Consider the following 7,605-nt stretch of genomic DNA (forward strand, 5'->3'; position numbering starts at 1 on the left):
TCAGTGTTTATTTTTTAATGGTGTGGGGGAAACAGTACATTCAGAGGTGATATTTCTTAATCATCACAGAAAATTATTTCTAATTTTCAGTAAATCTAGTAATATAACAAGAAATCACTGGCTAGATTTCAGCTAAACTAATTTCATAGTTTATTGTAATTCTAAAATTTTCAACCCACATGAGAATATAGACTGAAGGTTACTCCTTTCCCATATTTTCATGCATTGCCCTGATAGGAGTTTTTTGTATAAACACACTCCCTGTATGTTCTGATTTTACTGGTTCCCTTTCTATAGAATGGGCCATGTCTAGTACTGTTTTGTACACGTGAAAGTTCTTTGGATCAGTAATTCTTCTAATTAAGGTAAAAACTAGTGAGCTAGAAATTACAGTGAAAACAAGAAGAACAGGAGTATCTTGCTCTTAAGTAAGAAACAGAAAGTGTTCCCTGAAATTGTGTTTTCACTTTTGCTTATGTAAGGGAAAAGAGAACGTTGAATCATCTTAAAGTCCACAGACTTTAGATGGGCTTATCTAAAAATGAGTCCTGCAAACTTTCCTAGAAGCCTAAATGAATAACGTCACACTGTCCTAGGCTGGAATTAATGAACCAATTTATCTTCCATAGTTTCAGTAGGATAATCATTCCATTTAACCAGAGGGTCAGGCTACTTAAGAAATGGATGAGGCACCTCAGCTTTACTCTAAAACTGAATAATGTTTATCTTTTCAGGATCTTTAAAAGCAGCAAAAATTTCTTAAATAATTACTGAATTAAAGTGAATTCATTTATTCCTGTTATTCCTGGTTTTCTGGGCTAATACTGGCTAAGTATTATCTTTGTTGTTGTTGTTGTTTGTTATAATCGTTTTATTCAGCTATATGTTGTTGTAATTCTTATTATTCTGCTATATGACACAGTGTTAAGTGAAACACATCCTGTTGTTCCAGAATAGTATACATCCCTAGTTCAGAGAGGAAGTAGAAGAAATATAGGGAATCAAACATCTGAAAAAGAGCCAGTAACAGTTTGGACCTGTCACTTCCCTTGGATTCGATCAGGGCCAGCTGTAGCCCCATAAGAGGACTGGAGACGAGGACTCCAGGGGTAGTGTCAGAATTGGGGGTCCTTGGCCTTTGGAGGAATGCAATGTTCTTTTTGAAAAGCTTTTGTTTTGCTGCCAATAAAGGTGTTAAGTGCCCCCCTATGTTTTGAAGACAAGTTGTAGACAAGTTGTGGATGAGTACTCCAATCAGGAATACAGTAAGAGTAAAATCATCATTCTGATCCCAGATTGAATTCCAACATGACTGATTTTTCATGTCTCCTTGATATCTAAGAGCAGAGTATAATAATCCAGTATCTAAGAGAGCTTGACATATGTCCCCTGACTTTGAGCCAAATCTTAACATAGAGACTAGACCTGCTTTTTTCAGAGTTTCCTGAAAGCTGAATGCTTACCAGAGTATCCTTTGACATCAAGGATGGAAGGGATTATTATATAGCATGCCTAGGCATAAAAAGATGAAGGAACATACACAACTTCAGCTATGCTGTAAAAGCAGGAAAGTGGACAAGAGAAGTGGACAAAGTTATAGGGTTGCCCAGAAGGTTGCCAGGTCAAAGAGAAGTTATGCACAACTCAGATAATGGGTTGAAGAAAGGTGATGTTAAATGAGGGCATGACTGCCCTTCTCTGAAGGATAGAAGAGGCCAAGAAGGAAAGGAAATACCATTAACACCAAGAAAATCACATATACCTCTAAGTGGTGGCCGTCATAGAAGCCAAGATTATCAGCAATAATAAGAACCAACCTAAACCAAAATGATGTCACGAAGCAGAGGAATTGAGCTTTAGCAGTGAAAGGACAGCATCTGAGAGGCAGCTATGCTGTTCCACACTCATCCGCATTGATCTACTGAATTGAAAGTCATCATCTTATGTTGGCGATACTCTGGCAGGATACCAGGCCATACAGTTAGGTTCTCCATGTTTATTGAGTGGTATGGGCATTATGGGAGAAAAGGAAATATAAGAATTATCCCCTGCCCACTTCGATGAGGCTGAAGCAAGATCAAACAAATGACAAAGGACAATATATAATAAAATATAAATGACTGATAAGATGTGGGAGAGATCAGTATGGACTATGATAATCATTCAACAAATCTTCATTGAGATGAATGAACTTGTTTGTAGAAGGGCAAGAAGCAAATTCTGCTTTACATGCAGCAGATTCTTAATGTGGATTTAAGTTTCTACCAAGAAGCCCCATAAACTTGCCCAATTTCCTTTGAAAATAAACAAAGAGCACAGACAAAATGGTCACCTTTGTGCATAAGATAATGCCAGAAATAGCAAAATTATCATCTGGTGTTAATAATATTTGATTATGTCATTTCATGGATTCATCACTTCTTAGACTGAATGTCATTAATGATGTATCAAATTTTTCCTCCATAAACTTATCCATTTCTCCTCTACTTTCAGAATAAAACTATTGCTATTGCTTCCTTAGATTCTAGTATTAATAATAAGAATTTCTTAACTTACAATTTACAAACTACTACTGACATAGCTGACACTCAATCTCCTTAAATCACACTCACATTGTTGTTATCTACCCCATGTTATAATTAACAAAAAATAGAATTTGACTCCAAATACTAAGTGATTGGCTCAAGGTTCTAAGTCTACAAAGAAATATTGATACTAGAACTTGAAACTAGCACCCACCTTCCTATTAACGTTGCCTCTTTTGCAGTTGTCTTATCACCTACCTTTCTGCTGCCATTCTCAATTTCATTTTCACCTTTCCATAATATACTGCCCCAAAGTCAGCTCAAACAATGGCAGCTATTAGAAAATAACATTAATGTTAAAGTCTATTATATTCCTGATGTTGACCTAATCATTCATCATGTTTTACCACATTTAATCTAATCCTTCAAACGGCTCAAAAATGGCTGCATATATGTGTATGCATTTTATTTGGTGTATGTATTTTATTTTGAAGTTGGAGAAATTGAGACTTAAAATGATTACACAACTTGCTTAACAGCTAGTAAGCAACTAAGCTGAAACTCACATTCATGAACCTGAATCCATGGCCTGCTTTCTTAATTCCAGGGCTGATATTTCCCTTCGTCTATCCTCCAAATTCTATGAGCTGGAATTCTATTTTCAGCCTTTTTCACGCTGCATATCCCCACAAAACAGCTCCTTCAAAAACTTTATCCTTGTTAGATATTCTTGGATATTTTCTTGCTCCTTTGCACTTCAATAATCCTACCACCTTGTGCACAGTTCTGCCTGAAATCTTATCACTAAGGACTTGATGAAAACCTTTCCAGATTTGTAACCAATCTCTCTCTCCAAAATACTACCATAGAATTTTTATTCAAACCCTCCATAGTACTTTTAATGTTCTGTTTTGTTACATATGGTAATTTTCTGTATGCATTATGCTACCCATCCCCCACATCCAAATTCCCAAACAGAGCTATGAGTTTCTTGATTTACTGACCATATCTTGCTCAATAATCAGTGTCATTGTGTTGCGTAATGTTAGGGGCCTCCATTTAGTAAACTGCAATCACTCTTTACTGAGCAACATTCACACTGCATTCTCTATGAACCCTAGACCATCGAACAGGCTCTTTCTGGTCAACCAGAATATAGAAGTTTTTCATAAGTCCTTATTAATTATCTGTATATTTTAATTAATCTGTTAGTAAAGACCCAGTAGGGGCGCCTGAGTGGCTCAGTCAGTTAAGCGTCCGACTTCAGCTCAGGTCATGATCTCACAGTTTGTGGGTTTGAGCCCTGCATCAGGCTCTGTGCTGACAGCTCAGATCCTGGAACCTGCTTCCGATTCTGTGTCTCCCTCTCTCTCTCTCTGACCCTCCCCTGTTCTCACTCTGTCTCTCTCTCAAAAATAAATTTTAAAAAAACATTTAAAAAAAGACCTAGAAAGAAGTGAGACAGGAAGAAACACCATGAGATCCTTCTTAAGCTGTGTGACTGCTCTGTGTCCTGGATTCCCAATACCTAAAATGAAGATATCAGTGCCAGCCCTATACGATAAGGCTATGTAAAAGCAAAAAGAAATGTTTCAGAAAAACATCCATTCTTTAAACTCAAAATACGGAAATGCACAGTAATTTGGAGGACAATTTTTGGCTCTCTTATTTATACTTTTTGTATTAGAAAATAGACTACTTTTAAAGTCATGGTTTGGACAGTAAAAAAAAAATTGTATGCAAGGGAATGTATGTTTGGTCAATACAGTGTATACGTGTGTATACATACGTATATATATGTGTGTGTGTGTGTGTGTGTACACACACATGTATGTATATGTATATATTTAAGCATAGATCTTAATTTTGAAAATATTGGTGAAGATATGACAGCACTTGTTTAATTACAGCCAGATAAGATTTAATATATGTGCCTGTTACTTTCTGGAATTTGTTAAAAGTCTCTAGAACACTCTGCCAGAGAAAATTTAACTGAAATTAAAACAAAGCATAAAATGTCTTAAGAAAAGCAATAAAAGTTTCATGGAATGAAAAGACAGGATAAAGACAAAATGTAAGTGAACCTTCAATTGTAAATAGATAATTAGTGGTGATTCTGTTATGCCTCACTTTTAAATAAGGGATACGATTAATTTGGTGACTTAACTCTAAACAAGCCTGGGAGGACTCTTACTCCAGAGTGGACATCTCTGTAGAACAATGGCAATAGTTTTCATTCATACACAGATTCCTTCCATTTCTTCTGTAGAGTAAGGACTAGGCCCTGCAAATGGCATGTGCTTGCTTTTATGAATGGAACCCTGGAGCAAGTCTGGTTTGGGAGTAAAATGTAAAATGCCTTTAAAATGTGTAAATGAGCAAGAAATGAATTGGATCAGCACTGGTGGCTTTTTCTACCCCCAGGTTTGTCCTTTCAAAGGAATATTCAGGCTTTTAATCTACTCTGATAAGTGTTAACGATTTAGGTAGTTGAGCAACAACATTCTCTGCATTGATCAAATGAAATAATTTCCTCAGGTGTTGACTCATTAATATTACGGATCTCTTAGAAATCTGAAGTATGAACCAGTGACCCCACAGATTCTATCTACGAATCGCTACCTTTAGAATGTTGATTGTAACTATACATAAAAAGCCCTAACGGCGCTTTTGAAAGATGGAGCTTCTAAATCTTTGTAAAGCAAGCTGCAAACTGAAGATAATTTCCATAATTCATTTCTTTCTTCAATATTTTTAATCTTTAATGCTGAATCCTTTCAACTAAAACTGCACAAGCGATTAGATTCAAGTACACAAATATAAAAAAGAGTTGGTGAAAATAATTTAACTTTTAAGTAGAAATTGAAGTGTCCCATAGACATGTTCAGTATTGAAGAATAAAATTTACTTGATTGAGGCAAATACTAATTAAGCTATGTCCAAATAAGGCATTTTCTTTTCAAAATGTGAGCTTTCATTTGAATTTAAATCACAGCTCTTATAATTGAGTGTTTCTATATTACTACTCCTAGCTCCTTCCTTTTAGGTTTGCCCAGAATTCCACTCAGCTCTTTGTAGTGGTCTCCTCTAATTGTTCCTTCTATGTTTGCAATCTCTTAATTCCCTTTCACCAGGAAATGCCTATTAAAACCTCCTCAGAAGTGAATCCCTCACATAACCCTTACACAACGGAGATGTCTATGTATGTTTATTATTGTGTGAGCTATTCCTATTACATTTTTTAATTTCACAAATTGTCCAAGCTTGAAAGAAATGCAAATATTATAAAACTATGTAAAGTAAAAAGTGGGTGTTTTATCCCACACTCATATTTTTCATAACCACTCTTTTTTTTAATATTTGCTCTCCCTCCTTCCAGACTTTTGGTATGTGTGTGTATATGTACACACACTCACACACACATATATACAAATTTAAGCAAAAAAATTTGATTACAAATAAAAAGACCTGAATCATTTATAACCTGCAATAATCATATTCATCTTTCTTTGTTATGATATGCAATTCTACCATTGTTATCATTACATTTTATGCTCTAATTTAATTTACCACCTATTGATGAACCTCTAATTTGTAGCTAATATTTTCTTGTTATAAATAATACTGCCTACACAGAGAATTCTTGATCCAATAAAGTTATATATATCCATTACATAAAATTGTTAAGAGATGCTTCTTAAAAGTAGAAAGGCAACAAGGCATGAATTTTTAAATTTACAAATTGTCACATAATATTTACTTCCATAGATATTTATGTGAGCAATATCTGAGAATGTCTCTTTTCTGACATTTTTGCTAACACTAGGTATTACTATTTGCTATCGTGTCTATGTAGCTACACTGGAATATATGAACCCAAGGGAAGGATTATGATAGACTAGGTTCTGCAACAAGGCACCAGGGACACTTTGGTTATCACCATCACTGGCTTCTACTCACCAGATGCCAGTAGCATGGCTGTGACCACTGCCTAGACGTGAAAACCAAAAATGTCTCCCGTACAACCAAACATCCCATGGGGAATGACATCCCCGATCCTCCTCCTTAGGAGCCACTAGTCTAGACTTGGACATTAAGCATCTTGCATAAGAGTGCATTTTGCAGCTTTCTTTAAACAACAAACATATTTTTAAAAAAAAAGAATTAAAATCATAATGTGGGCAGTGTCCTTTAGATAACCATTGAAGCTATATTAGAAACACTAACCATTGTTAATTTTAAATGTTATGGATAACATCGACATTTTAATTACATCTTTTAAATTAATGCCATCCTATTTGTTAGATGCATCTTTTGGTGACCTCTGTGGTTCAAGGCATTTTAAAATTCTAACCTTTTCTTCATATTATATATTAATAAGCATTTCAGTGCCTGTAACATTTTGTTATTTTTTTGTATTATTCCAACCTTCTTGGAACAATAGGTAGCTAGAATTTAAAAAAGAGAAAGTGGAGTTTAAAAAAAATAGTTAACATAAATAATACATTTGTAGTTTTCAACGCATTCTCATACACAGGAGTTATATTCTTACTGGAAAAGCCTTCACAGATAGTCTCCTCGGGATTTGTACTAAAAAAATTTATAAGAATTGAATAACCTTATAGAAATTAGAGATCCCAAAAGAATACTGAAAAACAAATATCCCTTAGGTCTCTCAAGCCCAATTAGGAAATAACTAGCCAAGGTGAAGGTCATCACTGGTATTTTTCTTTATAAATATAGCTTTACAGTGAGGGATGTTACATCATGATATAGTGAAAGTGAGTTGGTAAGACAAGGTATCATTAGAATTATTATTCACTTCACATTTGTATAGTCTTTTAATCTTTACAAAACCCTTTTAACACCTCAGTTAATCCTCACAAAAAGCTTTGGTAGTACAACAAAATATAAATAGTAATAGCATTTAGTAAGAGATAATGTTTTACTAGATTTTCACTAGATCTATTTATTATAACCTTGACTTATCTATTTATAAGTACCTATGGGGGTTCTGCTATTTGTAACTCTTTAAAGAAGTTCAATTCCTTGAGAACGGGTTACACTGAAGCAAATTATG

At 34.7% G+C, this 7,605-nt stretch overlaps 1 protein-coding gene across 1 annotated transcript in view; it reads left to right on the forward strand.

Moving 5' to 3' along the window:
* Positions 1-7,605, forward strand: part of ADGRL4 (adhesion G protein-coupled receptor L4) — a 110,674-nt gene that overhangs the window by 81,894 nt on the left and 21,175 nt on the right. The gene's annotated exons all lie outside the window — the stretch shown is intronic.

The sequence above is a fragment of the Suricata suricatta genome, chromosome 8 (assembly GCF_006229205.1).
Source record: "Suricata suricatta isolate VVHF042 chromosome 8, meerkat_22Aug2017_6uvM2_HiC, whole genome shotgun sequence".
In the NCBI taxonomy this organism is placed as follows: domain Eukaryota; kingdom Metazoa; phylum Chordata; class Mammalia; order Carnivora; family Herpestidae; genus Suricata; species Suricata suricatta.